The following is a 23,633-nucleotide window of genomic DNA, read 5'->3' as shown; positions in this document are numbered from 1 at the left end:
AAACTAGCTGGACTGACTCACCATGCGTTACACATGCAAAGTTGAAGTAAATTTAAGTAGTTCTTTTCAATGGATACCTTGCATCATTTTTCTCTTCTTTTCTCCAGTACTTACTGGGGGGAAGGTAACATTTTTCATGTTGGCAAGGAGACTCTGCATGTAAGACAACTGCTTCTGTCTCTGAGACCAACAGTGATAGGCTCTCAAAAACAGCGAATACATGTATCTGATTGCTGAAGTTTCCACGCCACAAAGATTCACAAAAACCTGAGATAATGTACTGAAATAGCTGCTGGTGGATACAAACTACTTGAAATACAAGGTCCTGAATTTAGTACAGTATCAGAGGGAATTCTTATTTTGAAGGACAAGGCAAAAATAAAAGCTATAAAATAAATTGTAAAAGTTTACTACAGTTTAACAATATCTCCATTTCTATATTCATTTAACACTTGTTTTGCATGCTATAAAGTTATATTTTAGGTAAAAAAACTCAATGCCCATGAGAGATGATGACTAATATGTCACGAAGTCATCTAAAGATGATCCAGGTAATAATCCATGAAAACCAAACGACAGGTGAGTCATGAAAACTAAAGATTCGTGATTCAGGCAGCCTATGATCCCAGTATGTGTTCTGTCACCCCAGCTGTTTCATAGCTGTCACAAATAATTTTGAAAGTGTTAAAATTTTCAACTCCTCTGAAATCTCAGTAAAAGGATTTTAAGACCTAAGCCAATCTAAAATTACTGCATTTTCTATATAAATATTTTTGTTTTTCCCCTCAGTGCTGCTTAGCTAGAAAAGAACAAAAATATAAATACTTCTCTATATTTACACCATCATTTTAGGTTAAAATGATCAATTTCATAAGAAACTACTAGGTAACTGTGATAAAGGAAAAGCAAAATTATTTAGTGAAACAACAGTTTAAAATGTAACACAGTAAACACAACAAAAGCACAATTAAGTTCTAATATATATCTTTTAAAATTCTAAACAAGTATGCTAGGTATCTTTCATTTGCTCATCTAGATTTACTCTCCTCTTCTCTTTACCCTGATTGGGTTTCTTGGGAAGCAACTTACACGCACTAAAGGAATAAGACTCCGATTCCCAGTTTGGTTCAGAGAAAGGGGGCACCATCAGAAGTCGGTGAGGGGAAGGAGAGTGAGTGAGGTCAAGCTATTTATTCCCTCCTCCCTTCCATCAGGGTCACTGCAGGCTGCCTATGGTCCAGAGCTGAAGGTCACAGCAAAAGTCAGCCTTCAACCCAGTTTTCTCTTGCCCATTGCTCACAACTGTTCCCACCCTTATCCTTAAGTGGGAAAATAATGGCTCCCAGCTCTTTCATCCCCTAAAGTACTGCACTATCCTTGTGGTTTTCATAAAGCTTACCAATGCCTTTTCAAACACTCACTTTTAAAAAATCTCTTCGAATGTGTGTGTGACATTTATTTCTTGCTTAAACCCTCGTTGATACACAAGTAACAGATATCCAGGTATCTGGTGGCCATTCTTATTATCAAACATGGAAATACAAGTATCTACTCAAAATTTAGTCTATATGGAATGCAACCTAAGATTCCTGGAATATAACTGGAGAGTCTCTATGAAAAATTTATTCTTTAGAAAACCCCATATAATCTTGTGGGAAAAGAAAAAGAAACTGTTAAAGTCAAGAGTAATCCTTTTCTAGGATTTGGATGACCTAGCGATTCCTCACTCTTCCCAGAGTTTGTCAAAATACTATTAGACTTTCCATGTTTATGAAACTTTTTTCAATGACCTGAATGATGTTTGGTAAGAGGAAGCCTCACTATATAGACTTTCCAATTTCCAAATGAAAATTTATTTTGATTCTTAGCCAGTTGGCTTTGGAAATGCATAAAATACTTGGCCATTATCAGATTTCAGTAAAATTTGAACTTTGCCAAAACATACATTTGGTCTAAACCTGTATTATTTTGTTTTTAAAGGTTGGGGTTAAATGAAAATTTTCACATCTATGTTATCTTTATATTATTCATCTCTTTAACTGAAAAAATAAATGTTTTAAAAGAATTTCTTTTTACAGGTAGCTTTTCATTGATTGTTGTCACTGTGTCCCTATGAAAATACTTATACAGTTCTTTGTACTAAGTCTTTGAAGTCAGATGTGTTTGTGGCTCTTCATTTTACTAAAGGTGAACTTTCAACAAAAAGAACTTAATTAATTTGGACTGTTATTACTGTCATTAGTGTCACTTCTGTCTGCTTAAGTGCCTCTCTAATGTTCCCTCACTTTTCATTCAGTTTACCCTTCTGAACTAACTCTCTCCTTGCCTGAGTTTGCATATTTTTTTTAAATTTTTATTTATTTATTTACTTATGGCTGTGTTGGGTCTTCGTTTCTGTACGAGGGCTTTCTCTAGTTGCGGCAAGTGGGGGCCACTCTTCATCGCGGTGCACGGGCCTCTCATTATCGCGGCCTCTCTTGTTGCGGAGCACAGGCTCCAGACGCGCAGGCTCAGTAGTTGTGACTCACGGGCCTAGTTGCTCCGTGGCATGTGGGATCTTCCCAGACCAGGGCTCAAACCCGTGTCCCCTGCATTGGCAGGCAGATTCTCAACCACTGCGCCACCAGGGAAGCCCTGAGTTTGCATATTAATACACACTTCTGTATCTGTTTTAAATTTTCTACCTATCACTTTAGATAATGATGTTCTGAGATGACTGGCCTGGATAGAGCCCTGAAACTTTGATTTGTCTGTTAAAGGAATCTGCATTTAACAAATCTTTATTTGAGTACCTACCATGAGCTATGCTAGACATTAGAGCAGCATTGTAGCTAGTCTATAAGTGCCTTTTCACAATATAGAGAAAACCTCCCGTTTCCTCTAATGGTTGCAGCTCTGCACTAGGGCACGCACATTGGGTATCAGCCACCAATGACCACCTTGCTCAGAACAGTGCACATGCAATGCAACCATACATAGGCAGTGCTACACGGAGAATAAAACAGATAAATTAGATACAGGCTTTGCTTTTGAGGAATTCATAACTGAATTGGGCAGACAAGAATGTATGAAAAAATGTAGCATTAAAAATACTGTCTGTGGGCTTCCCTGGTGGCGCAGTGGTTGAGAGTCTGCCTGCCAATGCGGGGAACACGGGTTCGGGCCCTGGTCCGGGAGGATCCCACATGCCGCGGAGCAACTAGGCCCGTGAGCCACAACTACTGAGCCTGCACGTCTGGAGCCTGTGCTCCGCAACGAGAGGCCGCGATAGTGAGAGGCCCACGCACGGCGATGAAGAGTGGCCCGCACTTGCCGCAACTAGAGAGGGCCCTGGCACAGAAACGAAGACCCAACACAACCAAAAATAAATAAATAAATAAAATTAAAAAAAAAAAAATACTGTCTGTAATCAAAGTATGAAAAATAGGTGCTATGGAAACTCATCATATGAAGTTAATAACTTAGAGAGTTAACACATTTCTACAACTCATATGTAACAAAGAATTGCAAGCCTAGGGTTTAAATTGCTGTGTTTTTGAAAAATCTAAGACCGCCCAATGTACTTTCCTGGACTTGCTTACTCTCAGAGGATATCTTTTTGTGAGTACTGAGAACAATTAACTAATCTTAGTGCACCCTTATATACATGTAACATATAAAACTCTGCTTACTGCTAAAGAGCTCACAAATTCACACTTTCAGATAGACCCTCGCAGTAATAACAAAGCTTCCTTTTTTTCTCACCTTTTTTTCTGGCAGGTGCACTCTAAGAACCTGAATATAATACCGCTTTATGGTGTCAGTAAGGTTTTCACAGAGAAGATGTACTTTATGTATTGTAAGATTTCGGGTGAACAGATTTCTGCTCAATGAGAGTAGATAGAGTGACAGGAGAGTATTTCCTTGTGGAAGAAGCACTAGGCCCAAATGCTCTGAACTGCAAAAGCACAAAAGGATGCAAGGATATTCAGCAAGGAACTCTGACTTGCTGCAACCCAGAGTCTATATATGAAAAAATATAGGATGAAGTATATGGTTAAATAAACAAGCAAACAAATGAAAACCATGACACTTGTGGGGAATATGGCTTTTTCCTAAAAGGCAGTTGAGAACCAGGAGGTCTTTAAAGGAACAAATGGATATAATCAGATTTGGTTTTTAGAAGATAAATTGGACAGTAGTGTGGAGCTGGTGATACTGGGACAAGACTTGGCAACAGTGAGAACATCCTGGAAGTGATCGCCATATAAAGGCCAGTGGGGCTCAACCTGGGGTGATTTTGTCCCACAGGGAACACTCGTCAATCCCTGGAGAAAGCGGAAGGGGAAGTGTGCTTCTGGAGTCTAGAGGCCAGGGATGCTGCCGAGCCCTACAATGCATAACCCGGTCCCCAGTGACAAAGACTTTTCCTGAACATAATGCCAGTGGTGCTGAGAAAAACTGGTTTAAATAGGGTGGTAATGTGTAGTATCACCTTGAGGGTTTAATTTGTGTTTCAATAATGGCTAATGCAGCAGGTTCTTATTAGTTATCTATTTAAATTAAGTGGGTGTTTTATAGAGAGAAGAAAAAAGAAAAAGATGGACATAAATTCTTCCACTCAGTTTAAAAAGTGTGCTGGGAAAATATGAGATAGGAATTGGCAGCAGTTCACATGAACCAAGCTCAGGGCATGAAAATGTGCATGGTCCTTGGTTACAACTACATAAGCACATCAGTTAATGTGGATAAGGACTAGGAAGACACATACCAAAAAGCTAAGCAGTTGTGTTATAGGGGTGTCTTCCTCTATTTTCCAAAGCCTTTATATGTGATCCTGTTACTTTTATAATAAAAAAGTAAATGTATACAATTGTTTTGAAGCAAAAAAAGGAAGAAAAGGAAAAAGATCCAGAGGTCTTAGTCCACCACAAGCCTCAGGTGATCCCACAGTGTGAGGCAAGCAGCTGAAGAGGTAACTTGATCTCAGGCTGCACAAATGCTGCCTGCCACCCAGGTCAGACCACCTTGGTTCACTTATTTCAGAGGCATGATGACAGAAGTATGACCAGAGGAGACAGCAGAGGATGAGAAGTCTAAGATGCTGAGGTTGTTCAGCTTTGGTGAGGCTGAGAGGCATCTGAAGGACTGTTAAAATTGGATAGGGATGCAACAAATGTACCACACTAATGCAAGATGTGAGTAATAGGGGACACTGTGTGGGGAAAGAGGGGAACTCTCTGTACTTTCCTCAATTTTCTGTAAGCCTAAAACTGCTCTGAAAAACGTCTATTAAAAAAAATATATAACGGCTAATGATGAGCACTTTTTCCTGTGCTTGACTAATACTGTTGAGCAACTTTTCATTGTATAGATATATCTTCTTTGGTGAACTGTTTGTTTAAATCATCCTTATGTTTTTAAAGACTGGGTTTTCTTATTCTTGCATTTTGAGAGGTCTTTATATACTTGGGATACCAGTCCTTTATCAGCAATGTGCTAAGTAAATAGTTTCTCCCAATCTGATGCTTTTTTTTTTTTTTTTTCATACTCAGCCATGTCTTTATTGATGAGGTCTAATTTTCTCTCTTTTTCCTTTATGGGTTATGCACTTCATGTTATATCTAGGAAATCTATGCCTAATTCAAGGCAATAAAGATCTTCTCCTATGTTGTTTTATAATTTTAGCTTTTACACTTAAATCACTGATACATTTTGGACTAACGTTTCTATATGGCACAAGGTGTGGATCAAAATTTTGTTTGTTTGTTTGTTTGTTTTTGGTGGGGGTTGGGGAAGGGTGTAGATATCTGATTGTTCCAGAAAATTTTGTTGAAAAGACTGCTGTTTTTCCACTGAGTGCTAATGCAACTTCGGGGAAAAAATGACTTGGTCATATATAGGTGGGCCTGTTTCTGGATGTTCTGCTCTGTTTAGTTGATCTATTTGTTTATCTTTATGCCAATACCAAATTGTCTTGACTATATGGCATTATAATAAGTCTTGAAGTCAGATAGTGAAACTCCTCCAGCTTTACTCTTCTCTTTCACAGTTGCGTCTCTTTTAGGTCCTTTGCATTCTCATATGAATTTTATTTTATTTTATTTATTTATTTTAATTAATTAATTTATTTGTTTATTTATTTTTGGCTGCATTAGGTCTTCGTTGCTGTGCACGGGCTTTCTCTAGTTGCGGCGAGCAGGGGCTACTCTTCGTTGCGGTGCTTGGGCTTTGCATTGCAGTGGCTTCTCTTGTTTCGGAGCACAGGCTCTAGGCACGAGGGCTTCAGTAGTTGTGGCATGCGGGCTCAATAGCTGTGGCTCGCGGGCTCTAGAGCACAGGCTTAGTTGTGGCACACAGGCTTAGTTGCTCCGCGGCATGTGGGATCTTCCTGGACCAGGGCTCGAACCTGTGTCCCCTGCATTGGCAGGTGGATTATTAACCACTGTGCCACCAGGGAAGTCCCCTCATATGAATTTTGGAATCAACTTGTCAATGTCTGTAAGAAGTCTGCTGATATTTTGAATGGGATTGCACTATCCATAGATCAATATGAGAGAATTGTTATCTTAAAAATATTGGGTCTCCTTATGTATGAGCTTAGTATGTATTGCCATTTATTTATGTCTTTTTAAAATTCTCTCAACAAGTTTTGTAAATTTTAGTGTACAGGTCTTTCCATGATTTTTCAGATTTATATCTAAGTATTTCACATATTTGGTGTTATTGTAACTGAACTTTTTTTAAAATTTCAGTTTCCAGTTGTTCTTTGTTATCCTAATGAAATACAAATTATTTTTGTCTATTCGTCATATATTCTGCCACCCTGGTGATCTCAGTTACTAATTCTAGAAGCTTTTCAGAGATTTTTTATGATTTTGTATACAATCATGTGGTCTGCAAATAAAGACAATTTTAGTGCTTCCTTTCCAACTCAGATGCTTTTGTTGCCTCATTGTACTGAGTTGAATGTATGAATTATTATTTAGTTTCCAAAATTAGGCAGTTTTCCTTGTATATTTCTGTTACTGCTATCTAATTTATTTCCAATGTGGTGAGATACTTTGTACGACATGAATCCTTTAATATTGATTGAGACCTGTTTTATAGCTCAGAATGTGGACCATATTGTTAAATGTTTTATATGCACTTGAAACTATCTAAACATATTCGTTTACTGAACACCTGGTCTATCAATTATTGTGAAAAGGGTGTTGAAAGATATGACTGTAACTGGATTTGCCTATTTCTCCTTACAGTTCAATCAGGTTTTTATTTCTAATTTTGAAACTCTGTTATTAGTATATAAACATTTACCATTATTATGTCCTCTTGAAGAACTGACCTATCATTATAAAATGACCTAATTTATTCCTGGTAATATTTTTTTCTCTAAAATCTCCATTTTCTGATATTAATTTAGCCACTCCAGCTTTATTTTGATTAGTTAGTATATCTTTATCTATGTTGTTACTTTTTTTTATAATTTTTTTTTTTTTTGAAATTCACGGTCTTTTATTTATTTATTTATTTATGACTGTGTTGGGTCTTCGTTTCTGTGCGAGGGCTTTCTCTAGTTGTGGCAAGTGGGGACCACTCTTCATCGCGGTGCGCGGGCCTCTCACCATCGCGGCCTCTCTTGTTGCGGAGCACAGGCTCCAGACGCTCAGGCTCAGTAACTGTGGCTCACGGGCCCAGTTGCTCCGCGGCATGTGGGATCTTCCCAGACCAGGGCTCGAACCCATGTCCCCTGCATTGGCAGGCAGATTCTCAACCACTGCACCACCAGGGAAGCCCTATGTTGTTACTTTTAATCTGTTTGTGTCTTTATGTTTAAAGGGGTTTTTATAGGCTTGGGTCTCTCTTTTTCTATTCTAACTTGACAATCTCTGACTTTTAACTGGGGTGTTTAGACCATTTATATATACTGTTGATATGGTTGGAATTAAGACTTTCGTCTGGCTACTGGCTACTGATTTTCTATGTATCCCATCTGTTCTTTGTTCACTTTCCTTTGTCTTCTGTTTTTTAAATTATTTGAATATTTTCATTTTATTTCCTCTGCTGGCTAATTAGATATAACTCCTCTGTTGTTATTTTAACGTTTGCTTTAGAATTCGTAGTATACCTGCTTCATTTTTACATTCTACTTTCATTTTGATGTTATACCACATCACAAAGAATATAAAAAAACTTACGACAGTATATATTTATTTCTGTCACCTTGACCTCTGTACTATTGTCATGCATTTTACTTCTATATGTTATAAATATCACAATGCATTTTTATTATTTTTCTTTTGAACAGTAAATAATCGTTTATGAAGACTCAAATATAGTTAGAAAAAAGACCTCAACTGCAGATTTGGTTACTGTTTCTGGTATTCTTCATTTCCATCTGGTATAATTTTCCTTCTGCCTGAGGGTTTTCTTTAACATTTCTTGGATTGCCAATCTACCGGTTATGAAATATTTCAGCTTTTGTATATCTAGCAAAGCCTATGTATCTTTCATTTTTCAAAGATAATTTGACTGGTTAGAGAATTCCAGGTTGAGAATGCTGTAAAAATATTGTTCCTCTGCAGTCTCACTTGCTTTGTTTCCAATGAAAAATCTACTGCCATCTTTATCTCTGTTGCTCTGTGTGTTATATGTCTTTTTCTTATAGCTGCTTTTAATATTTCTCTTCATCGCTCTTTTAAATTAATTTGACTATGATATAACTTAGTGTCATTCTCTTTTCGTTTCTTGTACTTGGGGTTCCTTGATTATCTTGGTTCTATGGATTTATACTTTTCATCAAGTTTGAAAAATGTCTGGCATTTATTTCTTCAAATATCTTTGTTCATTCTCTATTCATTCTTCTCCTTCAGGAACTGTAATTACACATATATTTGACTATATTAAGTTTCCCAGATCTGTCCATTTTTTTTCAGCCTCTTTTCTTTCTGTGTGTGTGTATGTATGTGTGTGTTTGGTTGGTTTCTATTGCTATATGTTCAAGTTCAACAGTCTTTTCTTCTGCAGTGTCTCATCTACCATTAATACTGTTTAATGTATTTTTATCTCAAACATTTTAATTTTTACCTCTTTGATTTGGGTTTTTTTAATATTGCGCATGTTTCTGCTTACGTATCACATATTTCCTCTAGCTTCTTGAACGTACGTAATACAATTATAATAACTATTTAGTGTCTTTGTCTATTAATTCTACCACCTGTATCATTTCTAGGTATGTTTCAATTAATTAATTTTTCATGTCAGAACGGGTTCTAGTTTTCACCTTCTTTGAATGTCTGATAATTTTGATTGGATGCCAGACAATGTTATTTTTTACTTTGTTGGGTGCTGTCTGTGTTTATATTTCTATAAATATTCTTGTGCTTTGTTTTAGAATAAAGTTACTTGGAAGTAATTTGGTTATTTGGGGTCTTGCTTGAAAACTTTATTATTCAGGGCAAGAGCAATGTTTAGTCTAGGTTAATGGTTCTCAGAGGTGATTTTGTTGCCCAGTGTATATTTGGTAATATCTGGAGACATTTTAAAATGTTCACTATTTAGTGATGGTGATGGCAGTGGGAGGCTTCTGGCATCTAGTGGGTAGAAGCCAGTGCTGTTCCTAAACATCTTACAATCTCTGGAAAGCTCCTCCTACCTCAATAAAGAATCTTACAGCTCAGAATGTCAATAGTGCTGAGATAGAGATACCCTGGTCTGAGAAAATGATGATGAGTTTGTGCACTAAGGAACTGACGTGATAAAGAAAGAAGCCCAAATTGAGAATCATTTCTGAGTCCAAAGATACAGCATTTGACTCCCAATTGCATGAAAATTCAAGAGAGAAGTCAGTGATTTTAAAAAAGTACTTTTTTTTCCCTTGTAAATGTGGATGTTTATGATTCCACTAATTTGGACCAAGAACACTGAAAAAGAAGGTTTTACGAGAAAATGAAGGAAGGCTCCAGAAAATGAAAATGGAGAAAATTGTCTTCTCTTCTGATAGGTTTGATGATTGTGGAAGAAAGCTAACAAAAGTTCTAATCACCACGTTTATAGCAGTTGACGATTTCAGGCTACTGTGCAACCATGAAAAATGTCTGCGAAAATGAAGTAGAAAAACTTCTAAAATAAGGTTTTTTTATTTTAATTCTTTAACTTTCATTTTTTGATTTATGATTTATTGCTCTGTCACATTGTGGACTTAAACATAATAGTATCAGGGACCTGTTGGGATCAAGGTTCATATTTCAAAATGCAGGGTTCACATATCCTCTGCTCTCCCTGAATACCCTCCTCCAGTTAATGGAATGATGAGGTGGTACTATCTGCTAAATTGTTATGTAAAGCTTCTTTTGACATTCCCATCTGTCTATATATTATCAGTGTTTCAATGTAAGAAAGTTATAGAAATAAGATACACTCTTACTATGGCTAAATATGAAGCTATCCTGATAAAATATTCAGGAAAAATTCTTTCCCAAGAAAGTATCAGGAATTAATGTTGGACCTTTTAAGTTCATCTAGACTGGAAATATTCATTGGGAAGCTGAAATACAGATATTGAGTTTGGAAGAAAGGGTCAGGCTAGTAGCATAGCTAACCTTTAAGTGGAAACTTGGGGATGACAGAGAGCATCCAGAGAGACTGTGTAAAACAAGAAAAGGGATGATCCCAGGAAAATAAATCTGAAGAATTTTAATGTAACACAGAAAGCTCCTAAAACACAGTTCATAAAATTATTACCTTTATATAGACTATCAATAGTAAAACCTTAAGTTTCTTATGTCTTAAATCAAGGGCAAAAGGAAACTTAAATAGTTTTCTGATATATCTATAAACATAAACATGATGTGAATAGAAACAATAAAGTTGAAAAAAGCTATAAAATTTTACAATGGTTTATTTTACAAGGCATATAGGAAAACTTAACATGATATGAATAATTATTGCACAGTGATTTTGATGAACCATTTTCTTCTTAGCATAGTTTTGTTGTCTATCCACTGAGAGAAACAGTAGATATTAGGTGTTGAAATGGGCACCAGGCATCAAGATGTCTTGTATATGTTAATTCTTGAGACGATGACATGGACTCTTCTAGAGTTCCTTACTTTTAATCTCCACTATGACATCATAAAGAATTATTTAAAACTTTTATAATAACTGCCATAAAGAGGACTAACAAATACCACTAACAGAATCTCTTAGGGACCAGGTTGTTGCTAAAATCCCAGTTAACTGAAGAGTTCTATAAGCATGTTGTCAATCTCTTTTCTCCCTTCAATTTTGATAGTTTTAGATCTTTTAGTTAATAAACAGTGTTCTCCCTTAACACCTAGGAATTATTTGTTCTCTAAAGCAGAAAAATAAAGTTAATTTTAAAGAAATGGTTCCATTATGAAATAAAATAAGATTTATTTTCCAAATAGCAAAAAGCATTAAAGATGTTGAACAAGAGGAATTCATGGTTACAGTGTTGCCATCTGTCTGCCCATTAGTGTTTCCTCAATGACTAAGCCTATGAAGAAAGGTGTTATTTAGAATTTGAAATATCATTACTGAGAAATTTTCTGGGAAAATTGGTATATTGTGTGGGCTCAACTAGAATTTTCAAATATTTTGAAGTAGATTCTACTATGCTTATGTCTAGAATTTTATTAAAAATCAAATATTAAGCAGAATTTAGAGAACATTGTGTTCGTTTGTCATATTTGCAGAAATGTCTACTTATGAGAATTAACATTTTCTAGATGTTAGAGTACATATTTTCCTAAGCAACTGAGTATATTTTATGGGTCATAAAATATGTACCCCTGCATACACCATATTTTAGAAAAGTTCTCACATGCAATAGTACTAATTATGCAGAAATCATAAATAATGTTTTTAATGGTGTTCATAAAGTTCAATATATTGATATAAATTGGGGAAGATATAGTTTAGGGAAGATAACACATTTATTCATTCATAATTCATTAAAAATATTTTCTGATTTTCTGTTGTTTTATCAGCTCTAAGTACAAAATGTTGAACAAGTGAGCCATTAAAGACATTAGAAACTAGTGGAAAGGGGAAAGACAAGTTTAGAAGATGATTACCATCCCAAAGTGATTTTTATTTTGCCTATGCTGTTATGAGTCCTTTAATAAAAGAGAGCCAAAGTACAATACTTTTAATTTCACCTATACTTTGACTGCTATTACTCTCAGTAACCTATATTTGTTCTTTTCACTCATTGCAGGTCTGCTACAATATTTCATAATAAATGATAATATCTTTTCAGAGAAACATCTATTTGTCACAAAATATATATTTATTATTCATTCTATAAGTTTTTGAGAACCTGTCAAATATTTACTGAATATCTACTTCAGCCAGTATCTATTTTAGATGAACAAGCACCAAACCTTCACTCAAGGAACTTATACAGTAGAGGAAATGACACCAAACAAGTTGTCTCAAGTGGGTTACATGTTGTAAAAGAGCTGTACAGTGTGCTATGGATGCATAGTGCAAAAGATCTAACCTATTTAAGTGGCCAGGGCATGTGTACTGAAAACATTAATTTAGGATGAGAACTGAAAAGGTGTAGGCTGTATGTTGGCAAAAGTGTTTGTGGTGGTGAAGAGAAATTGGGAACTACTCCTGGCAGAGGAAGGAATATGTACAAAGATTATGAGACAAGAAAGAATATTTGAAATAATAGTCCTATGCCTGAAAGGAGAAGTGGTAGGTGATGAAAAGAGGGAAGATAGTCATGATGTAGATTCTGTTAGGACTTGTAAGCTATGTGAAGTACTTTGGTCCTTATCCTAGAGCAAAAGACTTTCAAGAGGGAAGTGGTATAACCAGATTTGCTTTTCCCAGAAGATTGCTATAGATTAAAACAGGCAAGAATGGCTGCTCGGAGAACTGATAGAATATTACTGCTGTACTAGATTGAGAAGTAGATGATGATTCCTTAGATGACAGTAGATGTAGTGAGAGTAGATAGTACTCAGTGGATTGTGACATTCTCTGGTGGTAGTATCAACAGAATTTGGTGGTTAATTAAATATGGGAAATGGGGAAGAAGAAAGTATCAAGAATGACTGCAAGGTTTCTGAGCTCAGTAACTGCATGGATTGTAGTACTATTTAATGAGCTAAGAAATACCAGATGAAAAACATATTTGGAGATGATCACTTCATTTTGAAGTGTTGCTTTTTAGGGCTGTAAGATTTTCAGGTGTAGATGTATAGTAGGTGGCTAGATATACAGGGCTAGAATTCAGAAAATAGATCTTGATTTAAAATAAAAGTTTGGGAGTTAGTGGTTTACATAGAAGTTCAAGGAAGCCACAGAATGTATAAGGTTGCCCACAAGATTGTATAGCATGAGAATAGAGCCTAGAACAGAGCCCAAGTGCAAAACACAATTTTTTTCCTCTCACTCTTTTGGCCTGATTTGGTATACAGAAAGTCTAGGATGACCCCATTATTTTATATAGCCTTCTTGTCCCCCTCCATTTTACCCTTATTTATAGTATTTTATGCCACAAGAAAATAAGCAAACTAAAACAAAATTATCTCTCAGATAGATGAAACTTCAAAGAATGTCACACAATTATGGCAGATAAAAGAAACTGAAATATTTGAAATTTCTGTAATCCAATGAATTAATTGATGATGTAAATATTTTGGAAGTTCAAAAATAAGAAATGATCCCAGAAAGGCAAACTTCAGAACATCACTTGTTAATGATGGTTATGGTCTTAGAAGGGAGCAGAATTAGAATATCAAAAAATGTCAGTATATAAAATACTTGTTGGGACACAGTGGGCATGATGATCTGCAGGCCAGATTGATCTCTGTCTTCTATCTAATAAGGTGCCACAATTACAAGGATAGGAGCTTTATATCAGCAACAATATAATTTTTTAAAAGGTTCAGAGGATGAAATGTGATTAATTTAGTCAAACTATAAATATTTTCAAATTATATTAATGATTTTTGATCAAATGACTAGTCAATAAATTAGACCAGAGTTTTGCAAACTATAGTCCATAGGTCAAATCTGGCTCCTTGCCTACTTTTTCTAAATAAAGTTTTATTGGAGCGTAGCTATTTGTTTACATATTGACTATGGCTGCTTTTGTAATACAGTGGTAAAGCTGTGTAATTGTAACAGAGATCATATGTGTCCCACAAAGTCTGTAAGTCTACTGTCTACTGAACCCTAATTTAGACAGTCTCCATTTTATATCACAATGTATTATAAGAACAATAATCCATTCATTTTTGTATAGTTCTTTACAATTTATTAAACATTTTAACATAATCTGACTATACCTTTCAAGATAGGTAAGGATGATTTTATTACTCTTCCAACGTAATAATGAGGTAACTTCATAACATAATCAATTTATTCATATCCTTTGACTTGATTATTATATTTTGAGGTGTATGCCTTTAAAAATCAAAAGATAGAAAAAAGTATCATTATGCAATTAGTAGTTATGGTGCAATTTCCAGTGGTAAAAAATGGAAGAAAATTATTATGATTTAAGAACTGGACTAAATATTATGCAATCATTAACTATTTTAATTAGGAAAAATATTCAGTATCATGGGAAAAGTCTATGATAGCATATTTACGCAAACCAAGTAAATATCAACATGATATACATTATGAATATAATTATCTATAATGGTACATTTTTAAAGACAAAATCATAATAATAATTATGTTAGAATAACAGGATATGATAATCTTTTGATGTGTTTGATGTGTCAGCTTGACTAGGCTGTAGTTTCAAATTATTTAATAAAACACAAACCTTAGGTGTGGCTGTGAAGGCATTCGTGGATGTGATTAAAATCCATAATGAGTTGACTTTAAAGTAGGAAAGATTATCTTAGATAATCCGGATGGGCTTGATTCAATCTGTTGAAAAGCCTTAAAAGTAGAGCTCAAACTACCATGATGAAAAATAAATTCCATCTATGGACAACATTTTCAGTCCTCACAGAGTCCCCAACGATCATATAAGTCAGTTCTTTGCAATAATTCTTTCAATATATATCTCCTACTGATCCGACTTCTCTGATTGAACCATGACAGATACAGATTTTGGTAACTGGAAGTAGAATGCTGCTGTAACAAATAACTAAAAGGGTAGAAGTGGCTTTGGAATTGGGAAATAGGTAGAGGGAGAATTTTGAGAAAAAAATTGAAAAAAGCCTACATTGCCTTGAACAGATTATTAGTAGAAATATGGATGTTAACAGCTCTGCTAGTGAAGACTTAGAATGAAGGGAGGATCATCGTAAAGAAAACATTCTGTCTTAGAGAATACCCAAATCATCATAAACAGAATATTTATAGAAATAATAGATATTAAAGATGCTGCCAGTGAGAGCTAAGATGGAAAAGAGAAACTAGTTATTGGAAACTGAAGAAAAGGAAATCCTGGCTATATAGTGGCAGAAAGCTTAACTGAATTGTATCCTGTAGGTATGTGGAAAGCAGAACTTGTAAGTGATGAACTTGAATAATTTACTGAGGAGATTTCCAAGCAAAGTGTGAAAGGTGCAGCCTGGTTTCTTCATGATGCTTATAGTAAAATCAAGAGGGAAGATATAGTTTAACTGTTAACAGTTAATCAAAAAGAAACTAGGACTTGGTGATTTTGGAAATTCTCATCTATCTAGTTTGCAGAAAATGCTAAAATTAGGAGATTTTCTTTCAGGAAAGCATGCTCTTAAGAGAAAGCCAACAGTGGCTGAAAACCATTTTTCTAGTGCCTCAGAAGGATTGAAAGATCAGAGTATTCAGTCACACTGAGGGCTCTTTGAAGAGATTAAAATGTGACTCGTGGGCACCCTAGGCCATATCAGTAGAAGTCAAGAGTAGAGATATGGTTTTCCAAGAGAAACTTGTGGAGAACACTCTTTTCTTTTTATTTTATTTTATTTTATTTTTTTTTTTTAATTTTTTTTAATTTTTAATTTTTATTTTTTTATTTTTTTTATTTTCATTTAAAAAAATTTTTTTTAATGGATTGTTTATTACCCTGCTTAAAGTTTTTCAATGGGTTCCATTAATTCTCAGTGTAATTTCCAAATTTATTCATATGGCATATATATTTTCTTTGTTTCTTTGTTTTTGGCCATGCGGCATGCGGGATCTTAGTTCCCCGATCAGGGATCGAACCTGTGCCCCCTGCATTGGGAGCACAGAGTCTTAACCACTGGACCGCCAGGGAAGTCCTGAGAACACTCTTTTCTAATGAAGTGATTTCTCATAGCATACATGGGAGACCCACAAAGTTCTTGATAATGTTATACCAGTAGAAAAATTACCAGCTTGGGCCAAAAGGGACAGAGAGAGAGAGAGAGTACTTGCTGTCACATCCCCAACAGGTTGATAAAATAATCGACTGAAAACATACTCTATCTTTGAAGAGAAAGAAAAGATGTCTCCTAGGGCAGAATCAGGAGCCCAGAAAGTGGAGCCACAAGCCAAAAAAGATGATTTCCAAGACTTGAAATCAAATGGAGCTCTCCCAGATGATATCAAAATTGCTTGGGACCAATGACACTTTAAAAAATTGTTTTCTCCCTTATAAAGTAATATGTTTATAAAGTACTATCCGATGCCCACCCACCATTTCATTTTGGATGCAAATTACTTTTTTCTTGAGTTTTACTGGTTCACAGCTAGAGATGAATTGTGACTCATGATGAATTACAGCCAGTGCCTTAGCCATACCTGATTTAGATAACAAGATCTGGGGCTTTTGAAATGATGATATTTAGATGAGGTATTGAACTTTGAGTTGATGCTATAATTGGTTGAGACTCGGGAAGATATTAAAGTGGGATGAATATATTTTGAATGTGAGACAGATGTGACTATTTCAGTGCTAGAGGGTAGACTGTGATAGGCAGAATAATGCCCTCACCTGAAATACAACTTTGTTCTAATCGCCAGAACTTGTGTTATGTTACATAGCAAGGGGGCATTAAAGTGGCAGATATAATTAAGTTTGCTAGTCAGCTAACCTTAAGATAAGGAGGTTGTCATGGATTATCTACAGTAAACGAGTAATGTAATTACAAGGGACCTTTAAATGCTGAGGAAGGAGGCAGAAGTGTCAGTGTCAGAGTGATGCAATACAGGAAGGACTCAGCTGGCCACTACTGGCTTTGAAGAGGAAGGGGGTAACTCTCCAAGAAATGCAGACAGCCTCTATCAGCTGGAAAAATAAAAAAAAAAAAACAGATTCTGCCCTGAAGCCTCCAGAAAGTAATGCAGTCCTGAGGATGTGTGGCCAACATGGCAGAGTAGGAATGCCCTGAACCCACCTCCTCCCAGAAGCAACCAAAATTACAACTGTTTATGGAGCAACTATCAATGAGAACGACCTTTAGTTTTCCACAACTAAAGATATAAAGAAGGAACCACAAAAGGTTAGGAGGGGTAAAGACATGGTACAGTCAAGACCCACACACCAGGTAGGCAACCCACAAACCCACAAAGGCAATTGAGGATAATCACAATTGCAGAGGTTCTCCCCAAGGGGCAAAGGGTCCAAGACCAACATCCAATTCCCCAGTCCAGAGGTCCTGCATTGGGAGGACGAACCCCCAGAATGTCTGCTTTGAAGGCCAGTGGGGTTGCGTACTTTGCAGGAGAGAAGGGATGTACAGTTGACCCTTGAACAGTGTGCGGGTTAGGGGCCCCAACCCCTACATAGCTGAAAATCTCCGTATGACTTTACAGTTGGCCCTCTGGATCTGTGGCTCCACATCTACCAATTCGACCAACCGCAGATCATGTAATACTATAGCACATATTTGTTGAAAAAAAATCTGCATGTAAGGGGGCCCATGAGGTTCAAACCCATGTTGTTCAAGGGTCAATTGTATTTAAAGTAATGAAAGGAAAAAACCAAGACTACTGTACGCAGCAAGGCTATTATTCAGATTTGACGGAGAGATAAAGAGTTTTACAGACAAGCAAAAGCACCACTAAACTGCTTTACAAGAAATGTCAAAGGGACTTCTCTAAGCAGAAAAGAAGAGACCACACCTAGAAATATGAAAAGTATGAAAGAAAAGTCTCATTGATAAAGGCAAAAATACAGTAAAGGTAGTAGATCAACCACTTATAAAACTAGTAGGAAGCTTAAAAGACAAAAGTTGTAAAATCATCTATATCCACAATAGGTAGTTAAGGGATACACAAAACAAAAAGATGTAAAACATGATGTCAAAGATGTTAAACACGGTGGGGAGAGTAAAAATGCAGGGTTGTTAGAATGTATTTGAACATAAGAGACCATCAACTTAAAATAATAGCCCACTTACATCAATGGACATCCATCATCCAGACAGAAAATCAATAGGGAAATGCTGTCCTTAAATGACACATTAGACCGGGTGAACATAATAGGTACATATAGAGAACATTCTATCCAAAAGCCTGGATGCCATTTTACAGATTTATACATTCAATCAACGATGAGTGTCCTTCTTCTAGGAGCTGGCTTTATGGAAAGCATTGAAAATACAAAGCTAATAAAATATTGTCTGCTTTAGAGAAGCTAAATGTTGAAATATACGAACATTAGAAAGTCTAAAGTTGCTATGATGTGAAAGTCACCTTTTTGTCGTGACAAAAAGGCTTGACTCGTTAGGTAAGGATGCATATGGGGGAGTCAGGGAAATGAGTTCTGATATATTGGATGGGATGATATTCTGGGAAAGCTTACATATCAGAGGATTTTCACATTTGTATGGTAGTAAAAAATCACTATGGATGTATTTGCTTGAGAGTATCATGATGAAATCATTATTTAAACAAGATTGATCTGGTAGCTTTATAGAAGGATATTCAAAAAGGGAAAGAGAGTAAGAGATACCAATTAAGAAAGTGTTGTGGGCTTCCCTGGTGGCACAGCGGTTGAGAATCTGCCTGCCAATGCAGGGAACATGGGTTCGAGCCCTGGTCCGGGAAGATCCCACATGCCACGGAGCAACTAGGCCCGTGAGCCACAATTACTGAGCCTGCGCGTCTGGAGCCTGTGCTCCGCACCAAGAGAGCCCGCGATAGTGACAGGCCCGCACACCGCGATGAAGAGTGGCCCCCACTTGCCGCAACTAGAGAAAGCCCTCGCACAGAAACGAAGACCCAACGCAGCCATAAGTAAATAAATAAATAAATAAAATTTAAAAAAAAAAAAAAAAAGAAAGTGTTGTAATAATTCAGATGCAAGGCCATGAGAGATTGACCAAAGTGTTGGCAGTAAAGAGAGAGGAAAAGGAACGAATACAAATAATTTTCAAAGGACATATTTATAGGTCTTCATAACTCTTTGACCTAATGAAACAAAAGAAATAATTGTGACTCTACATCTACAACGTATGAGGTATGAAATCACATAAGACCTAGTATGTATGTGTCAGTGTCTAAAGCAGAAAAGCTCAAGGTTTCTCTGAGATTAAATGAAAATTTTTAAAAAGAAAGAGATGGTTTGGGGAGAACAGTAGATCAGGGAATGGCGTTTAGGCCTGTCATAGGTAACATTTTCATGGAATGGAGTAGATAATAGTCTGTGAAAAGGAAAATAAGTTCAATCCCTTGGGGTCTGGAGAAGACAGAATATGGGGGCAAAGTATCCAATGCTTGAAAGAAGAAATGGGTCTGAGGTTTAATCAACAGAATATCCTAAGAGGATTCCCCAACAAGCAACAGGCAGATGGAGGAGATGCCTTAGGCAGGTAGGCCTTACCTCTGACACACCACAGGCTGTCACCTGGCCCTGAATTCCTAGAGAATATGATTTGACTGATACTATCACCTTATAATATATCTAGCAAAGTGATATCTATGGAATTGCACTATATACCTGTTAAAGTACCTAATGTTGGCTTTAGTATAAATCTGAATTTTAAAATTAAAAAAATCTATGCTCATAAATGTAACAGTCAAAAAATATATTAGGATTCAAGGATAAGTGGGTGCTACGTCTATCTTCAAGAAACTTAAAATTTAGTTTTACTTATTTACTCATTGATTCAGAGTCAAATACATTGCTGTATTTAAAAATCTTATGTTGGGGGAAGAAAACTCCTACGTATTGAAAATTCGCAGAAAAGTGACTTTTAAGTGAATGAACTAATAACTTTTAATTAAGCTTAAGTATTTATATTTCAGTGATGATGGTTTAAGTATAAATTGGACTCCATTTCCTTATTTCTTAGACAAAATGTGGCTACTTTCTTCTGCAATCAACAGTCCTTGGTTTAAAAAAAAAAAAAAAATGTGGCAGATGTTGCATGCCCTCTAGCGGCCACAAAGTGCATCTTTACATCTTGCCGTAAGTTTCTGTGACTTTGTCAAGAATGCATTTTACATCACACATATTAATTTAACTAACATCATATTTTAAATATTTCATTAATTCTTCATCTTAACTTCAGTAGTTCAAACTGAAATTCCAACCTCTCTGTGCATAGGAAAACATATCCTATGTGTTTTCTAGAAAACACCCAGTTTCAAACCACAGAAAATTTTGTAAAGGTAACACAGTAAGGGCCACATCCAATAAAAACAGAAAAGAAAATCTGGAGATTAAATTACCCCCAAGCCATTTAAATAGTTCATATTATCCATTATGTTGTGCTAATATGGACCAAGACGATAACAGAGAACATCTGGATACCAAGCTGCTTTACTAGTCAAGGTTCTACAGAGAAACAGAACCAATGGGATATATATATATATATAGAGAGAGAGAGAGAGAGAGAGAGATTTATTTTAAGGGATTGGCTCACATGATTGTGGAAGCTGGTGAGTCTGAAATCCATAAGGCAGACCAGCAGGCTGGGAATTCATGTAAGAGTTACTGGTGCAGTCTAAAATCCAAAATCTGCAAGGCAGGACAGAAGACTGGGAACTCGGGCAGGATTTTTATGCTGCAGCCTTAAGATAAAATTCCTTTTTCTTTGGAAAACCTCGCTCTTTGTTTTTAAGGCCTTTAACTAATTGGAAAGGTTCACTTACACTATGGAGGTCAATCTGTTTTACTTAAAGTCTAGTGATTGCACATGTTAATCCCATCCACAAATACCTTCACAGCAACATCTAGACTAGTATTTAACCAAACAACTAGGCACCATAGCCTAGCCAAGTTGACACATAATATAAACTGCCACCATTGCCAAGCACAATTTTAGGTGCTTTAAATGTATTAACTCATTTTTTTTTTGTCCTCATCACAATCCTATAAGGCAGATGCTCTTAGTAACCAATTCAAAGGAAACTGAGCCACATGTTGGTAAAGTAACTTGCCCCAGGGTTATAGCTAGTAAGTGGAGGAGTTGGAATTGAACCAGAGTCCTTGTTTTAAATACTAAATATTGCTGTTTCAATGCATCTGTATTCTATTTTTCCTAAAATATTTCAGGTATACACAAAAAACAGTAGAAAATATTGAATATCTTTGTACCTCACAGTCACCTTTGTCAAATTTTACCATTTGGCTTCATTTTATTTTGAGTTTTTTAAAATAAATAAATAGCGCAAGGCACAGTTAAGATCAGTTGTATTTCTCTCCCTAATTCTATAACTCACTCTTCCCCTTCAGAAATAGCCACTATTCTGAATTTGGCATTTAACATTCCCATGAACATTTTCTATAAATTTTATGCACAGATTTTATTAATAAAAACATTATATCATTTTTCTTGTTTTTAGCTTTAAATAAGTGGTACAATATGATTTTTGGTACAATTTATATTTTTTGAATTAAAAAGACACTTTTGGGATTTCTCTATGTTGATACATGAGGCTCTAATTCATTCATTTTAACTACTGTTTGGTATTTCATTATTTGAATGTACCACAATTTATTGTTCCATTCTCCTGATAATGGGCATTTGGGTTATTTCAAGTTTTTCACTATTACAAGTAATACTTCAATTAATATTCTGTGCACATGTTTACGCGCCTCCTGTGAGAGTTTCTCAGAGTATACTAAGAAGTGCAATTACTAGTGAGGAGACAGACCCTAAAGGTTTAGCTCCAAAGGTTTTCCTCTTCCTGGTGTCCACAGCTTTGTGTAACTCCCTCCCTTTGAGTGAGGTGCATCCCTGTGACTTACTTGTAACCAATAGGCTTTGGCAAAGGTAATGAGACCTCACTCATGTGATTACGTTATGTTATGTAAGACTGTGCCATAGCAGACTGGAGCAGGAGATTCTCCTTACAGTGGTTATGCTGGAGAAGCCCAAATGACAAGGACCTACAGATGGTCTCTAGGACCTGAGGGCCGTCTTCAGTCAATAACCAGCAAAAATCAAGATCTTCAGTTGTACAGTCACAAGGAAATCAATTTGACCAACAACTTGAACTTGGAAGCTGTAGTAAGCTGAATAATGCCCCCCAAAGACTCTCACATTTTAATCCTCAGAACCTGTGAATGTCTTACCTTACATGGCAAAAGGGACTTTGTGGATATGGTAAAGGTTAAGGACCTTAGGATGGAAAGACCATCCTGGATTATGCAGCTGGACCTGATCTAATGACAGGAGATTTTAAGAACAGAGAACTTTAACTACCTTTTCCTAACTTAAAAAAAATAAAATTATTGGAGTATAATTGATTTACAATGTTGTGTTAGTTTCTGCTGTACAGCAAATTGAATCAGTTATACATATACAGATATCCACTCTTTTTAAGATTCTTTTCGCATATCTGTCATTACAGAGTATTGAGTAGAGTTCCCTGTGCTATACAGTAAGTCCTTATTAGTTATCTATCTTATATATAGTAGTGTGTATATGTCAATCCCAATCTATCCCTCCCTCTCTTTCCCCCCTGGTAACCCATAAGTTTGTTTTCTACATCAGTTACTCTATTTCTGTTTTGTAAATAAGTTCATTTGTACCACTTTTTTTAGATTCCACATATAAGTGGGATCATATGATATTTGTCTTTCTCTGTTTTCCTAACTTTTTTTAATAGAAAGAGAGAGAGATGGAGCGTCAGAGAGATGCAACATTGCTGGTTTGGAAGATGGAGAAAGGGGATCATGAGCCAAGGAATATAGGCAGCCTCTAGAGGCTGGAAAGGTAGATTAAAGTCCATAATTGATACAGCTATCTGATAAACTTTCTTTTTATAAAATGTAGTAAATTCTTTACCCTAAATAAAGATCCTAGTATCCTTATATTCTCTGGTAATAACAGTCTACTTATAGTTATAATGTGTCTGGTGTATTGTTTTCCATCTATCTTTTTTTTTAATAGACTTTATTTTTTAGAACAGTTCACATTTAGGTTCACATAAAAGTACAGAGAGTTCCTATATACCTCTTGTTTCCATACATGCACAACCTTCCCTCCACTAGAGTGGTACACTTGTTACAGTTGATGAACCTACATTGAAACATCATTATTCCCAAACTCCACAGTTTATATTAGGGTTCATTCTTGGTGTTGTACAATATATGGGTTTGAACAAGTGTATAATAATATGTGTCCACCAAAATAGCATCATATACTATTATTTCACTTCCCTAAAAATCGTCTGTCCTCTCTGTCTACTCATTTCTGCCTCCCACAAATCCTGGCAACCACTGATCATTTACTCTGTTTATAGTTTTT

Source organism: Balaenoptera musculus, chromosome 17, assembly GCF_009873245.2.
Source record: "Balaenoptera musculus isolate JJ_BM4_2016_0621 chromosome 17, mBalMus1.pri.v3, whole genome shotgun sequence".
Taxonomy (NCBI): Eukaryota; Metazoa; Chordata; class Mammalia; order Artiodactyla; family Balaenopteridae; genus Balaenoptera; species Balaenoptera musculus.
Note: the sequence above shows the minus strand (reverse complement) of the source record.